Raw genomic sequence first — 19,234 nt, 5'->3', positions numbered from 1 at the left:
TAAATTTTATGTTTGGATGTACACCATTCAGATGTTCGACGAACTGCTGCAGCGTGTCGCTGCCGTGTGGCCAGATTAAAAAAGTATCGTCGACGTATCTGTAAAGCATGATGGGCGGAGGTGTGCACTGCTCAGGGCTCGTTCTTCAAAGTCCTCCATGAAAAAATTCGCTATTGCTGGTGACAGTGGCGAACCCATGGCTGTTCCATCCGTCATTTCATAATAATTTCCACTGTATAAAAAATAAGTGGTCGTCAAGGTATGCCGGAACAACTTCAAAATTTCTGAGGAGAAATGAGCAGACAACAATTGTAATGTGTCATCCACAGGTACTTTGGTGAACAGAGAAACCACGTCGAGGCTGACCATGATATCACTTGGGCCTATCTTCATCTGTTTTATGATATCAACAAACATTTTTGAATTTTTAATATGATGTGGGCAGTGACCAACTATAGGCGCCAACAGTTTAGTTAAGTGCTTTGCAAGCTTGTACGTAGGAGAGCCAATAGCGCTAACAATCGGTCTCAACGGGACGTTCTCCTTATGAACCTTTGGCAAACCGTACAGTCTTGGTGGCCTAGGTGCTCTCGGCCGTAAGTTCTTCACCAGTTCATCGGAGAGGCCAGAGTTTTTTAGTAGCTCCCGTGTCTTCCTGCTGAGCGCCGATGTGGGATCCCGTCTGAGAACCCGGTATGTGCTGTCCTCCAGTAATAATTCAACTTTCTTATGGTAATCTGTAGCATTGAGGATTACCGTGGCGTTCCCCTTGTCCGCAGGTAAAACAACTAGATCTTCATCCTTCTGCAACAATTTCAGTCCTTGTCTCTCCTCTCTGCTGATGTTTGACTTAGGCGGCTTGGATGTCGCTAAAATCCGGCTAGTAGCAAGCCTTACGTCATCCGCTACTTCTTGAGGAAGATGACGAACTGCTTGTTCCACTCCACTAATGATCTCAACCACCGGTAACTTACGTGGAGCTGGGGCAAAGTTCAATCCTTTACTGAGAGCCGAGATGGTAGCTTCATCAAGTTCCTTGTCAGAGAAGTTGATAACAGTGCGGTGAATGCCGTTGGACCCAGTAGTTCCTTGATCACGGTTAAGCCGCTCAAATTTAGCGATAATAACTTTAATAGAGACAACGGCTATGCACTTAGCAACACTTGGAAGAGTGCACTGGATAAAGAAAAATCGCTGAGAAAAACTTCTCGCACTTTACCTCCTGATTTAAGGGATGGCGCTGCAAGCAACGCGGGATAGCAACTACATCTATGGAAGTAGAGGGCACCACTTCGCTACGCGCCATATCACTGACGTATTCCAGCCAATAAGAAGCCGTCCTTTGCATATAAAAGTGGGAACCTCGCTAGTTCACGACAGTAAGTTTTAGCCCTGACGACGACCATAGAGGTAGTGGTCGAAAGCTCGGAGATTTATCCTGATTTGACGCGGCATGTACACCGAGAAATTTTTACTTTTTTATAGGTTTTTCATCAAAAGAGTTTAACGTCATTGCCTTCTCCATGACGGAGCTTCCGTGGCTTTGCTGTACTTAGACGTTAAACTACTTGCTGATACACTATAATTTTGATCTGCAATTACCGGAATCTGAATCTACACTATTTTCCCCTATAAAAATTGTATTCTTAATTTTAAATTATTCTTTCTATAACTTTTATCACTGTAAACTGAACCGAGGTGTTACTTCCCCCCCCCCCTCCCAGAATGGTAACCGTTTACTTGTTACCCCTCCCAGAATGGTAACCGTTTACTTGTTACATGGTTAGCATTCTTCTAATACCATAAGGGTTAATACCTATGATAACTTTTTCTTTATTTTGCATTTTGGGTATCCTTTGAGACTTTTTTCTTTTTCTTTCTCTTATTTCTTTTTCAGATCTCATTCTTATTTTTATTTTTATTTTTATTTTATCTCAGGGGCCATGGGAGGATAATTTATTTCAGTCTAGGGGCTTTTGTGTGCTTTGTTTTGTTTTGTTATGGGTCTTGGTTTTTCTTTCATTATGACGATATGAGAATGAATACATCAATCTCTGTCAACGACGCTTGTATATGCCTCAAATATTTCAAACAAAATGTACATTAATTTGCTACATATTCGGTGGGAAGCCATCACTTATAAATTTCATGTATTTCATGTGTCTTGAGACTTGATAGGAGACCAGCAGCAAGCAGCGTCATCAAGGTCCACATCACATCACCCGGTTGGGCTGCAGATCTTCTGTGGAATGCAGTGAGGACTTTTTTCTTCTTATGAGACTACATAACAATGCAGTTAGATCGCTAGTTTCGAATGGCAGACAGATTCAGGTGTTACTTTTTATGTATTCGACAGCTGGCGGTCTCTTGATCTGGCTATCCGTCCATGCTGTCGAACCATTAGTATTCTTGATTAGACATCTCTTCGTTTGACTATGCAGATTATCAGTTTTCGTGTACTGCCACTTTTGATGGTCGGACGTCTCTTGATTATGCGATCCGTCCGTGCGATCAAGCTCTTCATGATCATAGGCTAAATGATTCTTCACGTACGGCTACATTTTATGGTTGGACGTCTCTTGATTATGCGATCCGTCCGTGCATCAAGTTCTTCATGATTGTTGGCTGGGTGGTTCTTCACTAGACGATCCGTCCGCCTTTAGTTAGCTGTTTTGTTGTTAACTGGTCGTCTCTTGAGATAACTCCACGACCCTATACAGGAACGCAGCGCCATCTCGATGGACGCGATTTAAGTTTCTTCCACACGACTGCTTCTTTGTAGAAGCAGCGCGGCCGCGTTAAGGTTGCTCTGCATCACTGAGCTGCTGTTCGCTGCGACAGTTGACTGTTGTTCAGTTGTCTCGTCAGTCGCTACTTGCTCGAGCATGCGTCCCAGGCTGTTGTGGCAGGATCCCCAGTGGTTCGACACATGGCTGCCACTGCTTCAGTTGTCTCGTTGACTCCTCCCATGAAACAAAATACCATTAACTGTATCACACCACAACAAACACATGTTTATTTATTAACCTCGTTAATTCCGTAAAAATGTTCTCGACATGCTCCTTATATAGTACTGTGAGTTTTAAGTCCTACATTTATATCATTCATTTACTAAGTATATAGACATAGCACAGAATATTCCATACAGTAAATCCACACACGCATGAAATATATATTAGTTTGCTCTCCTTTAGGAGTCTGTTTTCATCTTAACATTTAGAAGATCATTCACTACTGATCATCAATGCAATATTCACAGTCTCATCGAGTCATATTCAGAGCTATGAATTACGACAAATATTATTATAGTCACCACCTAAAATTAGGATATCATCATCACGTATTTACACTTGATAATAAGTTTCGCTTACAAGGGAACCTCCCCATCGCACCCCCCTCAGATTTAGTTATAAGTTGGCACGGTGGATAGGCCTTGAAAAACTGAACACAGATCAATCGAGGAAACAGGAGGAAGTTGTGTGGAACTACGAAAAAATAAGCAAAATATACACTCTGAGTAGTCCATGTGCAAGATAGGCAACATCAAGGACGGTGTGAGCTCAGGAGCGCCGTGGTCCCGTGGTTAGCGTGAGCAGCTGCGGAGCGAGAGGTCCCTGATTCAAGTCTTCCCTCGAGTGAGAAGTTTAATTTTTTTTCAGACAATTATTATCTGTCAAACTGTTATGTTTCATAACTTTTTTGGGAGTGATTATCACATCCACAAGAAAACCTAAATCAGACAACGTAGAAGAATCTATTTACCCATTCGCCAAGTGTACAAGGAAGGTGGGTCGATAACATATTCCTGTCATGTGACGCACATGCCCCCCACCAGTGTCCTATAGAATATATCAGACGTGTTTACCTGTGGAGGAATCGGTTGACCTATGACATTGCGATCAAATGTTTTTGGTTCCCATTGGAGAGGCACGTCCTTTCGTCTACTAGTCGCACGGCGCTCTTGAGCTCACATTGTCCTTGATGTTGCCTATGTTGCGCATTGACTACTCAGTTTGTATATTTTGCTTGTTTTTTTCATAGTTCCACACAACTTCTTCCTGTTTCCTCGATTGATCTGTGTTCAGTTTTTCAAGGCCTATCCACTGTGCCAACTTACAACTAAATCTGAGGGGGGTGCGATGGGGAGGTTCCCTTGTTAGTACCATTACGTGATAAAATCCTTAGAATATCACTTGTATCTGGATTACTAAACACCACACGTTTGCAATACGAACTTTGACGAAAACCTATGTCACAGTGCACGTCGGCTTCCGTCTGTTCACAGTACCTAATGCTCTGACTACTTTAATTATTACGTCAATTTACGGTAACACTTCAAGGTTACTGTCTTGCAGTACTATTCATTATAACCTTGATGTCTATCCATCACCGATAACACTGTTTGTGAAATTGAAACACTTAATAACATCAAAGTTTAAGGTGCCTAGGCTTCTGTCTATTTTCAGTACCTTTCACCATAATCGTTATCCAACGCTAACAATGTATTAATGAAGTATCAAAATTAACTCATTAAAATGAAATTAATCAACAACACAACTCATTTCTACACATAACTTACCAATTTCTGTAACACAATTACTTCACATTGCAATACCAATCGGGTTCAATGACCACAAATCATCGGAACGTCTTACATCTACAACTAAGTGTAATTTTATAAAAAAAATTCATTTCACATGTAGAATCTTTTTAAATATTTATGAGGGTATAACCTTTTTATTTTTAACTGATCCTGTGGATTGCCTAATCAGTAGCTTCCTCCTTGAGGAATTCCTACGATTTTGAATGGTCCTTCGTATAACATAATCCATTTCTTATGCCTACGATTAATTTTTGACGATTTCAGGTGAGTCTTTAAGAGTACCAAATCTCCAACGTTGTAGCTAACAAATTCTGTTCAGTGTCCAGTCGTCTCAAGCTTTGCGTTTGTTGGCATTCAAAGTTAATCTTTGTTTGACTGTACATAACTATTGTTCTCTATTTAGTTGGATAGAAGTGCAGCTAGGCAGTGACTTGAACCATGAATCATCTGCTTCGCTTAATCCTATTACATGACATGGTGGAAACTCTGTACTGGTATGAGGTAGTTGGTTATGCATTTTTTCGAACATTGGCAATAAATCGATCCATTTAGTATGTTTCCAACTCGCGTGTACTCTTACAAACTTATTGAAATCTCTAAATACCCTCTCGACAGGCGAGGATTCTGGGTGAAAGCGACTAACAAAAATACATTTGACATTCAATTTAGACAAACCATCCTCCCATATGTTACTGACAAAATAAGACGCGTTGTCTGTCAGTACCACCTTTGGTTTCCCAACCACTGGCACATACGTTTTACTAAATATATTTAATAACTGCTTGGTGTTGGTACTTCGAAGCAGGTATAACTTGATATGTTTGGAAAATAATTCATAAAATGCAACTGCATATCTAAAGTTCGCTCTCGACTTGGGAAGGGTCCAATGACATCACAAGATACTAAATATAACAGTTGCTTAGGCACTATAGGATGTAATTCTCCCTTACGGCTATAGTTCACTGGCTTAGCCTTTTACATACCACACAAGTTTGTAATACTCGTTGCACTTCCCTTTTCAGATTTTTGAAGAAACAATGTTCACTGATTTCCGCCGCAGACCTCTCAGGTCCACAATGTCCCCATAAATGATGAACATACCAACATAGATCGCTAACATGTACCTTAGGTATACATACTCTCTATTTATATTCACTACCTTTAATCCTATGGCACAGAACATCAACAACTAACTTATAATTATTCTTAACTACATGTTGATTTTCGTTATTCAGTAAGGTAATAACTTTACCCCAAACTGGATCCTGGCGTTGGAACTTAGCTGTTACCTTACACATTATTCGAAAACTTTTCTTAAGACGGAGTACATCCATTTGCATTACCTTAAAATTATTAGTGGCTTGAGATATTTCAGTACATTCACTCAAACCAGGTGGCAATCTGGATAAAGCATCTGCTATGATGTTAGATTAGCCACTGATATATTTGATGTCAATATCGTACTCTTGTAGCAATAGATACCACCGAAGTAGTCTACTATGTAATAATTTGCGTTTCATTATAAAGGACAGCGCTTTATGATCAGTATAGATGTTTATCCTACGTCCGTAGCGACCAGACAATAGCCAAAATTTCTAACTCGGTTGCTGTATATGCTCTCTCACAACTACTTAGAATCCGACTTGCAAATCCTATAATGGAAATATTATCTAAATCGTTGCCCTCATTATTTTGGAAAAGCATAGAGCAGACGCATTGGACATTATACTAAATGTTTTATTCAAGTCAGGGTGTGCAGGCATTCTAGCATTCAACAAAGCACTATGTATCCTTTCGAAACTGGCTGTACATGCGTCAGTCCACATCCATGGTACGTTCTTTCGCAATAACCTCAACAAACTATCGTCCTTTAGTATTTTATTAGGTAAAAATCGACTAAAGAACGACACCATATCTAAATACGCTTTAAGTTGTCTCTTGTCCTTACGATATGGAAATTTTCTAATTATGTCAAGTTTCTTCGGATTTGGCATTATTCCTAGCGGAGTTATCATGTGACCTAAAAATTTGATTTTATTTTTTCCAAACTTAGACTTGTTCAAGTTAACTGTTATACCAAATTCTTTAAATTTTTCAAATACTTCCTTCAACAATGCAAGGTGTTCCTCCCAAGTTTGGGTTGCTATCAACAGATTGTTAACGTAAGTGGTCACAGATTGTAATAATTCGGAACCTAGGACCGTATCCAGGGCCGTGATAAAAACTTCTCCACTGATGTTGACTCCGAACGGCAAGACCCTAAACTGATAACTGCGTCCAGCGAAAATAAATGCCGTATACTTCCGAGAATCTTCTGAAATCATGACCTGCCAATATGAACTTCTCAGGTGAATTGAAGATAATATCTTTACTCCATGAAATCTCCGTAACATTTCCTCTAAATTCTCAGGTCTTGTCATTACGTGTTTTACTATTTTATTAATGTTGCGGGCATCTAAAACTAGTCTAACACTCCTGTCAGATTTAATAACTTGAACTATTGGACAACTGTATGATGAATTCGAGGGTTCAATAATCTTCCACTCTAACATTTTCTTTATCTCTCTCGCTACCAACTCCTTTTTCAATGATGGTACAGAATACGATGCTCGACAGTAGGTTTGGTGGGGATACACTTCAAACTCGTATATAAAATCTTTAATTATGCCTGGTTTAGTAGCAAACACTTCTATATTATTTATTAAAACCTCGCTGAGTTCTGCTCTTTGATTTTCAGACAAATACTCGGATTCACTAACCTTGTCGTTAATGGTTTGCTTGATATCCACAGTTTCTTGCACACTCAAATAACATAGTTGGTTTAATCTATTACAATCTTCGATAATGTCAGATGTCTCAGTGATTACTTGAAAACTATGTGAATACTTTCCTGTAAGCTCGACCCTGTTTTTAAATTTAATTTCTACTCTTTGATCGTCAAGTACTAGAGAACATGTTCCTTGATTAAGGTTCAGTATTGCCTTGTGATCCCTTAATGAATCTCAACCCCAAATGCAATCGTAGGATAGTCCTGTGGTGATTAAATAATTTACATTCAATTTATGTCCCTCTAGATCTATTTATACTATGGTCTCCAGTTTGACGAGTACTGCATGGGCTCCTACAACACCTGACACCACACAATTAGATACTGGTAACATAGGTAAAGCTTCTGTTTTCTCAAGTTGATCGGACAAATTGCGGCTCATAACACAATGCTGGAATGGTTGAATTCATTTTGCCCCCCTGCCCATCACCAGTCCGTGTTGGAAGACTTACCTGGGCTGGACTAAGCTTGTTGGCGATTGACTTGATGTACCTGGTTGCTCCTCGACCACTACAACCCATACATTGTGATTTTGATTGCCCCATTCACTACTGTTGACATATGGCCTAGTCTCTGGTGCTCTTTGCTCCGGTACCATTCTATTTCAGGGATTACCACTTGGTATATTTCCTAACGGTTGTTTCCAAGGAGTCGGCGGTGAATTATTCCACCCTACCGCTCCCTGTTCACCATTATCCACTGAATTCCCTTCAAACTTCCGTTTCCGGTTACCGGTATTAACATTCCCACTATTATTATTCCCATTATATTGATTTTTCGAGCCATATCCGTTGAAATTATTAGGTTGGTTGCTTCTCCTATTAAAATTGTTGTCAGAGACACAAATCCAATTCTGTTTGCACCAATTCATCACTATCAAATTGGTGCCCCCGAAGGCGTGTTTTTGTTTTTGGAAACAGATGAAAATAAGATGGTGTCAAGTCGGGACGGTATGGAGGATGACTGATGATAGTGATCCCAAGGCGTCGGATTATTCCAGATGCCACAGCCCTCGTGTGTGGTCTGTCAGTATCATGCTGAAGGAGAGAATTCTCCATGTGAGGATGCTCCATGTGTGGGCAAACTCTTGTAATTCGTGCATCCTGTTTCTTAGGGGTTTTCACGCATTGACATAGTTGTGTTGCATGCTGTCATGCTACACGCTACAATTAGGAATCCTCTAGTAGCAGAGGTTGCAGATTGTGTCAGAAAAGCGGGAAGGTTGACCGAGTACTATGCATGACATCAAAATCTCAACCGTCATTGAGAACAGAATAAAAAATTGGGAGGCGCTACTTTTCAAGACGTTTGCGAACTTTGCTGATCTTATGAAACTATGATTGGTAGCCCTATTTCTAATTAGGGGAACAAGCTTACGAATGAAATATGGGATTGGCCGAGGGCTCCCCCACAGCCACTGCTTCACATGGCACATTTTGAACAAAGATTCTTTAATGCATTCCAAAGTTTAAGGACAAGAAAATGGGCTATAAGGGGTATACTAAAGAAATAATTGCGATTTTTATGGTAATAGGGATCAGGTAGATAAAGTATTTAAGGTGCTTAGTAGCCAAAATCCTTATAATAAATTTACTGTCGAATTATCACTGGGAGATAAGCCACCCTATTTGGATTTAAACATCTCTCTGAATGAAAGAAAAATTCTGTTCAGTCTTTATCATATGACCACCACAACAGATAATTTGACACAAAGTTCTGGACATCTCACGTCCCTTAAACATGTTGCCTTTAGAGCAATCCTCTATAGAGTGCAGGAAATTCCGTTGAACAATAGAGAGATAAAGAGAGAACTAGATACCATTAGATATGCAGCCCAGGTTAAAGATTATTCTTGGAAGATGGTTAACAAATAGAAGAGAATATTGGCACAGGGGGTACGAAAAACGGATCAGAGGGTAGTATCCTCCTTAAGCAGAATGTGGACGATAAGAAGAAGAGATATTGCAAAGTATCTTGACGTCGACCAGTCTCAGATAAGGTTGGTCAGTGACTGAGAGCCTTAAATGTCATAGATGCATGTTTACTACCCAGGATACCCAAGAAAAGTGGTCAATTGTTTGTACATAATGAAGAACGACAGGTTCACCTTATGGCAATATGGGTGTTCATGAGATTAATAGACCTCAGTATGACTACAGATTCGCAGGCCAAATGAGTGAAGCTTCCATATCAGATATAAGGAGCATAATGCAGTGAATTATCTTGTCACTCGTTTCCTTCCACCTAGCTCTCAATGACCAAAACTTACAGGATGTTAGCGAAGGTTCAGATATCTGGCACAAGTGGCCTATAGGCCCAACACTGACATCTTGGAAGAAATTGAAATCATGAAATGTAAAATCAAGCATACAGAGATTGATGTTAACAAACTGTGTTAAGGCTTTATGGAATGCTTCGTATCTATATATAATATTTTTGAGGTAGTGTATCCCAGAAGACAAACCCTACTCTCTGTAAAAGGTACAGAATCTCAGTTTTTTTTAGATTTTTATTATCATATATTTTTCATTTACTTTCATCGCGACTTTTTTCTCTGGAGCTCGCGCTAATGCACGCATGTATGTTGATGTGTAATTATATGGACAAGAGAAAGCCACTGGCTTTTTATGCTGTGTAAATCATATATAGATCGAGTGCTTTTTTCAGCGTGAATTAAACAAGTGTAGTAGGTATTACAGGGGGTTGTGGACTTGTTGACATCATCACAGTTGATTAGTTCTTATATTATGCATTTGTTACTTACAGGCTTCCTTGCTGAAGGTTCTCCTTTCTTAATATGTTCTTATTCATACATTGATTCCTAATATGTGGTTGTTAACTGCATTTTTATTGATGTTGCCATTGTGGCGGTGATCTTTATAGGTTGTTTGTTTTAAAAACTGCATTTAAGATTTTGTTCCAAGAGGTATTAGCTTTCTGAAAGCTCAGATAGGTTACTACTCAGTGACTATCTTTTGTCTGTGTTGATACATTGTGGTATCTGACCTTATTAGTGGTGTTACATGCCCTCACTAGTGGTGTTACATGGTGGTAACAGATACTATTATTGGCACTGTAGGAGATATGTCCACTTACTTACTTTTTATCACATTTGTTAGAGGTGCAATTGTTTTACTGCAGGTGTTGCTATATATAATAATAGTGCAACTCTTGTCCATGGGCGGTTTTAGTGTGTTAGTGATAGAGCTTTTTCATGACATTTGAGATATGACGATAGCAGGGATACTAGGTTACAGCTTTCCCATGAGATGCTAGCCATTGTGCACTTGGGCCAGTACATTGACCATCACATGACATTTTAATTTTGGTGTTCGGCTGGTACAATGTTCTGTATGCACATGAATGCAGAATTGGTAAGTTAGAATCTTTACATAAAGAGGACATATCATGTATGAACTAACATCTACACGTGGAGGCACTTTTTATAATGTTGGTGAGTGGAAGTCTGCTTACCACACTGTGTGTCAGCACATATTACTGGCAAGCCTAACCCATGAGCATGTGAGTTTGTATTGGTTCTATGCATTATTTCGCCGTGATTAGTTCATGTCATGATATCAGTGGGCGTGATTACAATCTTTTATTTATGGGGCTCTGTTGTGTATTATATAGACCCAGTTTTCTGAACGGTTTTCTGTGCAACCATGAAATATATGAGATGTATTTTCTACTTACAGGGCGTGTACAAGAGAGTCACTATATTTCCCCCTTTTAGATCACTTCTGTTTATATTCTGTATGTACTGAGGTATTCTTTTCAATACTTTGCTCCATTTTTGTTTTTGTTTTTCTTATAGTTTCATAGTACACTGACTGAAAAATAATCACAACACGAAGAAGGAGTTGCACCACATAAACAAAAGTTTGTAGGCCTGTTTCTACATCTGAAAAATGATGTGTATTCACCTTTCCCGCCAGTCTCACAAGAGTGGCGTTAGTAGCGTCACTACGAGAATCCAAATCAGATTTGTATTTAATACACGCTGTAATGGTCTTGAGTGTCACTTACTTTTGAGGCTGGCTGTAGTGAGCTGATGTTTGTCAAGAATGCTTTTAAGGCGACAAAGACACCGTTACCAACACCTCACTGAGTTTAAACAAGGTCATGTGACAGGGCTATGAGAAGCTGGATGTTCCTTCTGTGATATTGCTGAAAGACTTGACAGGAATGTTGCCACTGGACATGATTACTGATATCAGTGGTCTTGGGAATGTATGGTCGTAAGTAGACTGGGCTCCAGATTTCCATGTGGCATTAATGACAGAAAAGACAGTCATGTGTGGCGTATGGATCTGGGCCATCGTACTGCATCTGCAGTAGAAATACAAGCACCATTTAGCACCACATTGAGACAATGAACAGTTACAAATCGGTTACTTCGTTGACAGCTTCGAGCCAGCTGCCCTGTAGCATGCATTTCACTGACCCCAGAACGCCGCCATTTGCGACTTCAGTAGTGTCAGTGATAGGTCATCAGAGAGCAGGGTGCAGGTCTCTTGTGTTTTCTGATGAGAGCTGGTTCTGTCTTGATTCCAGTGATAGATTTGTGTTGGTTAGAAGGTGGCCAGATGGGGGCCTGCAACCAACCTGTCTGCTTGTTAGACACACAGGACCTACAGCTGGAGCTATGGTCAAGGGTTTGTTTTTGTATGACAGCAAGAGCCGTCTCATGGTTATCCCACACAACCTGACTGCAAATCTGTGTGTCAGTCTGTTGATTCGATTTGTTGTGCTGCCATTCATCTATAGCGTTTCAAGGGGTGTCTTTCAACAGGATAACACTTGCTCACATAGCTCTACAGTATATTAACATGTTGCCTTGGTCTGCACAATCACCAGATCCATCTCCAGTCGATCACATATGGGACAGTATTAGACGACAACTCCAGTGTCACACACACAGCATTAACCAACCCTGTATTGACCGACCAAGTGCAACAGGCACCGAACTCAATCCCACAGACTGACATCTGACACCTGTACAACACAATGCATGCACGTTTGCATGCTTGCATTCAACATTCTGACGGTTTCAGTGGTTATTAATGTACTAACATTTCACATTTGCTAAGGATTTTCTTGCACTTACATAACCTGTGATCTTGCAGTATTAATAAATATGCTACCTAGATAAAGGTATTCCTGAAATTCAATAGACTACATTAATTATTTTTAGATGTTACAATCTTTTCCTTCAGCTTATGTTTGATCATCACATTTAGTAGCAATTTTTCAGGTGACTTAAAGATGGGACCGTGGTCCTGAAACCTGATTATGCTTTTCTTTTTCGGAAAGTAAATTTAATACAGTTGCGTTTGGATTTAATTAAACATGAATAATATTTACATTCTATTGTTTATGTTCTTGCAATGTAGTACTGGCTGCTATCTCAAGTATTATAGTAGGTTTTGGCTACTTAAATAATGTTGATCTGCTTGCTATTTCTGGTGTCTTTCTTTGTTCACACATGATAATAAATTTTGACGGTGACTGTGAGTTGAACTGCATAAATTTTTTGTAATATTTCTCAATGTAATGTTGTTACATTATTGTGCACAGTTATTTATTCACACATTTTTGCTTGAGTCCTTGTTAATACCACAGTACTAGTGGGTATTGTACTTCAGTAATAAGACAAACGTAAGTTGTTTTCGCAGTAATGTCATGTTGAAACAATAAATATAACCATAATTTCTCAATTAAAAAAAACACAACTTCTAATTCACACACTTCTAAAGCAACATCACTGAGAATGTTAATTTTGCCTCATAATTCTTCAATTTTAACAGTCTACACTGAAAATATCAGTATGAAGTTTCTCGGCACAAATTAAGTAAAGTAACCCTCAATGCAGTGTTAAAATAGATATTTAAAATGACAAAATGGATTGGAGTTGTTCACAGTATTAATTTTAATAGTGAAATTACCATTAATACTGTGGTATTTAGAGAATAAGACTAATATTAATCTCATTATGAGTAACTGTTCATTACTAGCATCACCATCATCATGTGATGTTCTTGCCCTTTTTTGGATTCTTTTCTTTTGAAATATATATAGCAGGCGCCATAAGTGGAGGAATATCGTTCACATTTTAAAAATTCTTATCTTGCACTTCATGCAATAATCCTTTGTTGGGATGTTAAATGAGCTTTAAGAGAGTGGAGAGTAAAATGGGACATCAGGATGACAGTAGATTTGTTATACGTATTATATTTTTTATTCTGGCCCTGGGCCATAGTCCATCAGGAGAAGCTTGGTTAAGGAGTCCAGTTGCTCTCATGCAAATGAATCGACATCTGTTGTCTTTGACATTGTGAAGAACGGGGGCAAGAATGGCGTCACTCCAAAGCCACTATCAGTGACATCTCTGGCTGTGATCATGAAGACAACGTGGCAGCGCAGCTGATGATGGCGGTAAATTTCCTCCAGTGAGTGGGCAACTTTATTGTGACTCAGGTTGGGCTGCCCTGTCTTGTGGTTGAACAGTGGAGTCCATACTGCACTCTGGGATGTCACTCCAGTTGTCACAAGCTCATGGTTTAGGCTGTGATTCTAAGACAAGAATCATTTACTACACGAATGGCTGAGTACTTACATGCTGTTGACTATGTTAGTTTAAGACTTAAGGCTTGTACTCTAAACACTTTCGTGGTAGCAAGTGAGGAAAGGCTTCCATCTTTCCGCTAGTGTCGCTAGTGTACTGCAGTGTCACATGTTGCTATACTGTGCACAATGCCACTTGGCCGTGTTTTGCTTTGCAACGCATAACTCTCTCGCCTCCCTGAGGCTGTCTCTGTTGCGAATCACTTCTGCTCCATACTATTTTTGGACCAAATAGGTCGATACGCTAGACTGACCTTTTTATCAAATCCCGTCCCTCAGGTCAACCAAACTAGATTATCCTTTACACAAGAGTTCCTGGCGACTGGCTCTGTCAGCCCTGTTTCGTCTCTTAAGATTTTTTCTAACAATTGTTTTCTTTAACCCCATCACTTAATCTCACTCATTGCCACAGGGCCCCTCGTCCTGCCCCTTAACTCAAACACATTGTAACTTGTTTCATTATAGGCTTTTCGTACAATTACTACTCTCTCTGCCCAACTTAAAGCTAAAATGAAATAATTATTCTTAATACTATCCTCCTGTGCGTTCAGCTCCATTCTGTTGCTTTTGTGCTGAGGGCCTCTAATCCACTTGAATCTGAACAATGACTGGGCCCAAGCTCAGTCTTGTGCTTCGTCTTCTATGTTTCAAAACAAGGACTACATAGCAGAACAAGTGCTGCTGTAGTGGTTGGTAGGACAATAGTCAATATTGTCTCTTTCCTGTACTGATTTTCCCTATATGAATTTACATGCTGCAATAAGGTTTCCAGGGAGACTCGTCCACCCTGCTGGTTCAGAAATGTGTGTATAGACTGCGTTAATTCCGACCCTAGGGTTTGATTTAAGCTGCTTAGACTTCTGGCAGGTAGCAGTTCCGTGAGCCCCTCTGGACGGTACAAGTGAGGCTCCGAAATATTCAGGTGAGTTATCCCTAAAATGGTGTCAGGCAGACTCAGATTAGGACCCATTATCTCTCACGCTGTTCCACTTAATAACAAATCACTCCTGTTTAATTCCAGCCTCGTCGGTAGTGTAAGCTTCCCCTGATCGAAACAACTAGCCGGTACTACCATCTTGTTAAAGGTAGAGCACAACCAATGCGCCTCAACCTGCTGAAAGTGCAATTCTGGGTCTAGCACTTCTTTAGTGCATTGTCTTACTTAATTTTGTCCCATTAACAATTTCACTGTGCAGGAATCCGGCCCCTCTCTTATTACCGTATTTGGACAGGCTGTGATTTCCCCTCAGAAGCATTTTTGTAACTATCCTTCCTCCATTTGTACATATTTTCCCTCGTCTTTTGCAATTAACAGCAGTTGCTACGATTTTATTCTTACAAATTTCTTCAATGTGCCCCACGTTACAGGATTTGCATGAACTATGTAGCACTTATAATGTGCTTGTTTCCCTGTTACTGGTATAGAAACGGAAATATAAACTATCACTTCATCAGTTCTCACAGATATTGTGGCTATCTTCAAATAAAAGGGTGAGATTTAGGGCTTGGATTCTAAAACGTACCTCAGCTTGTAGTGCTTCTAGAATTTCGGGGTAAATTCTAGAAACACTTGGCTCTCCACCGTCTCGAACACCCAATATTTTAACGACGAAGGTGAGAGAGCCTTTTTACTGCGCCGCACGTATTTGTGTGCGCAGGTAGGACAGCTGTCACGAGAAGCCTGGAGCGGCGTCAGACGAGCGGCCCTGACAAGTGGGGGCCGCGTACGCCTTGGAAGCCGTATGTCCGGTCCAAGAAGTAATCAAGGAACACTCTTTGATAGTGAAATAGTAGTGACTGTTGGGAACAAATGAAATATATTTTTATCTAGAGACTCTAGATACTCTGTTGTTTGACTTAATAGGAGCAAGAACTGTTTTAAAAGAGGTTATTAAAACCAAAAGAGTCTGTAGTGTTGTATATTAAGTACTAATGTTTTCCCGACGGGGCTGATTTGCGAGAAATGGAAACGCATGTGAAACTTATGTGTTTGTTATATTGTGGAGTAGAACATACAGACAAGATAATATGAAAGTATTCTGTGAGTAAGAGATCATTTCCAAAGTAGTACAGTATAATTCCCTCAACCAGTACGAAATCTTCGGAGAAGAAACATTGTGGAGATCGACGCATCCGTCTGCCTTGAGAAGAAGACCGGCTGCGCACAATACCTAAGTCAACAGCGAGAGACGGTCTTGCACACCAGTACCACACAGTCTCCGGTCGTCAGGAAAGCAGTAGAAACTCCGGTGGTAGTTCCTTCTGTACTTTAATTAAACCCTTTAAATACTGCTCTGCCAACAGCGAATTTGCACCTGACTGACCCATTATAGCCTGCTACATAGCCTCCTATAGTCCTCTCACTTTCCCTTGTGCTTCCCAAACACTAACATCGACGAACTGCAACCACTTTGTCATTACTAGTTCCCTGTCTAAGACTTCCACTTCAGTTTGTAGTTCCCTGGTATTCTGATCAAGTGCCTCTTCTGCAACTCGCCACTTTACTTCTCAGGTGAGTTGTAGTAGTCGTGTGTTATTCAATACATCCTTCTCTAAAACTTACCTATGAGCAGGAGTACCTATTACTACCCTCCCCCTTTATTTCTTTGCTGCTCCACAGCGCTTATACTAAATGCACTAAATGTAAACATAACCCAAAAAATATTAGTGTCTGTTTCTTAGGCCCTAATCCATATGGGTTTGTCATTACTGTTTCTTTCACAACTTCTTTTTTCCTCTTCTGATACCTTTCGCCTCAGTCTCCCTTTCTGGTTCACATTCCTATCCCTGGAATAACTTCCATACTTCCTCGAAAAGCTTTCAACCACCCTACACGCATAATTATCGGTCTCATCGACAATTGAATCTTAACATTTACTGATGACGTAGCGTCTACCACTTGGTATGGCCCCTGATACGTCACAAAAAACTTTTTTATCTGTCCCTTAGGCGTACACAAAGTTGACAGCATCACCCACTGATCACCCTTATACTGTGGCATTCTTACTGTATGGCCCACTGCTTCTTCCTGTTTCTCCAGTGCTCCCGTATTTGCACTCTGTACTGTATTCCAAATTTCCCTAATCGCCCTGGCAAATTCCTTTACAGACTCTCTAGTCCTCCCTGTCTTCACTTTCAATATGGTCGCAAAACGACATCACCATTTTACATATTGAAAGTGACGAAAGGGAAGACTAGAGAGTCTGTTAAGGAATTTGCTATTTCATATAGCCATAATCCTGGATTTGTATGCTGCTTTAAGTCGTAGGTGGAGACGATGTACTTCAAACAGATATCCTAGTTGGTTTGATGTGAGTCATTGCAGTATCCAAGCATGTCCCTGATCGTCCTGTGCACTCCTTCACTTCTTCCACTGGCTTGTCGATGGAGAGAGTTCATTCTTAACTTCTTCACATTCAGTAACTTACACAAGTCCTTGAATAGATCTGGCATGGAGTTCGTTCCCTGGTCTGTCGTTATTGTTTCAGACAATCCAAAATCAGTATCCAATTATTCAAAAGAGCTTGTGCCACTGTTTCTGCCTGTTAGTTTGGCATTGTGACAGTTTCTAAGTATCGTGAAAAATGATTTATGATTGTGAGTATGCACTTATTCCCTGCGTGTGTTTTATTGAATGGACCTAAAACATCAATCCCCAGGAAAACCTTATGCTTCAGGTAACCATTGCAGTGGTACTCTCATTGGACACAAATCCGCTCTCTGTATGCAGTTCCGCGCATAATGGTTTACGTCTGTCTGACTGTTTCTCTATCAATACCTTTTCATTACTCTTCTGTTGGTAGATCTGCAACCTCCATGAGCCGCTAATATGTGATTTTGAGCTTGTTGTAGCACGCTGTTCCTTAGCTTCACCTGCGGCCCCCACTTGGTTTCTCTATATAGCAACCCATCCTGCATAGAAAACTATGACTGCTTAAAATACTGCTTCATCCGCTTTTTGTGCAGCTTGCCATTCTTATGCTTACCACCCCCAACATGTAATTCTGCTACTTTTCTTCTTAACCTGCCCATATTTCTGTGGTTCTTCGCACATTTATGCATAACTTCAAAATCAATTTCACTTAGTCTTACTGCCCCAACGTGACAACCTATTGGAAGTATCCTTTAATCCCAACAACGATTTTAATGCCGCATTATCTGTTATAACTGTAACTTTTTACTGTACAGATAACATTAGAAATATGTTGTTCCTTAAATAAATCTTAACATGTCTTTCTACGTTGTGGAATAATTTCTTTCCAGAGAATTTAGTTGCCCTGATGCATAGACTACCAGCTAGTTACAGTATACGACGTACCTCCATTCAGTAAATCAAAACTACCCTCCAAAGTTTTGCATTCAATTAATGACTCAACAATTTGAAATCTCAGGGAAAATCTTCAGCAGTTAGATTGGGATGAGGTGTACAAGGAACCTGATGCTAATTTAAAATATAACTTATTTCATGATACTCTTGTAAAAGAATTTGAAAACTGTTTCCCTAAGAAAGTAGTCAAATCTAATTATAAGAAACCATCAAAAAACCTTGGCTTACTAAAGGAATAAAAATATCTTGTAACCACAAAAGGGAACTGTACCTAACATCAAGAAAGAGTAATGACCCAGAAACAGCCAAATATTATAAAAACTACTGTGCTACGTTAAGAAAGGTTATTAAAAAAGTCCAGAAGCATGTGCATCATGTCTCAGATTAATACCTCTGATAACAAAATAAAAAAAATTGGAATATTATTACAAGGGAGACGGGGCAACCAAGAGTACAGGATGACAGCATTACCATCAAAGCGAATGGAAACTTGACAAACAACAAGCCTGAAGACGAAAACATTTTGAATAATCATTTTTTAAATGTTGTAGAGAAAACAGGATCTAAATGTTCATTAGAAGAAGCAAGGCAGTTAATGGAATAGGCCTTACCTACACAATTTGATACAAACGAAATTCTACCCACCTCTCCTTCTGAAATTAATAAGATAATAAACTCTCTCAAGAATAAAAGCTCACATGGAACTGATGGCATTTCCAGCAGGATAATAAAAGCTTGTTCCCACGTGATAGTGGGATTCCTAGGCACATATGTAATAGCTCTCTGAAGCAGGGTATTTTCCCAGGTAGACTGAAGTATGCCATTGTTAAACCACTACATAAAAAAGGGG

Source organism: Schistocerca piceifrons, chromosome 11 (assembly GCF_021461385.2).
Source record: "Schistocerca piceifrons isolate TAMUIC-IGC-003096 chromosome 11, iqSchPice1.1, whole genome shotgun sequence".
NCBI classification, from domain to species: domain Eukaryota; kingdom Metazoa; phylum Arthropoda; class Insecta; order Orthoptera; family Acrididae; genus Schistocerca; species Schistocerca piceifrons.
This window is presented reverse-complemented; position numbering follows the sequence as displayed.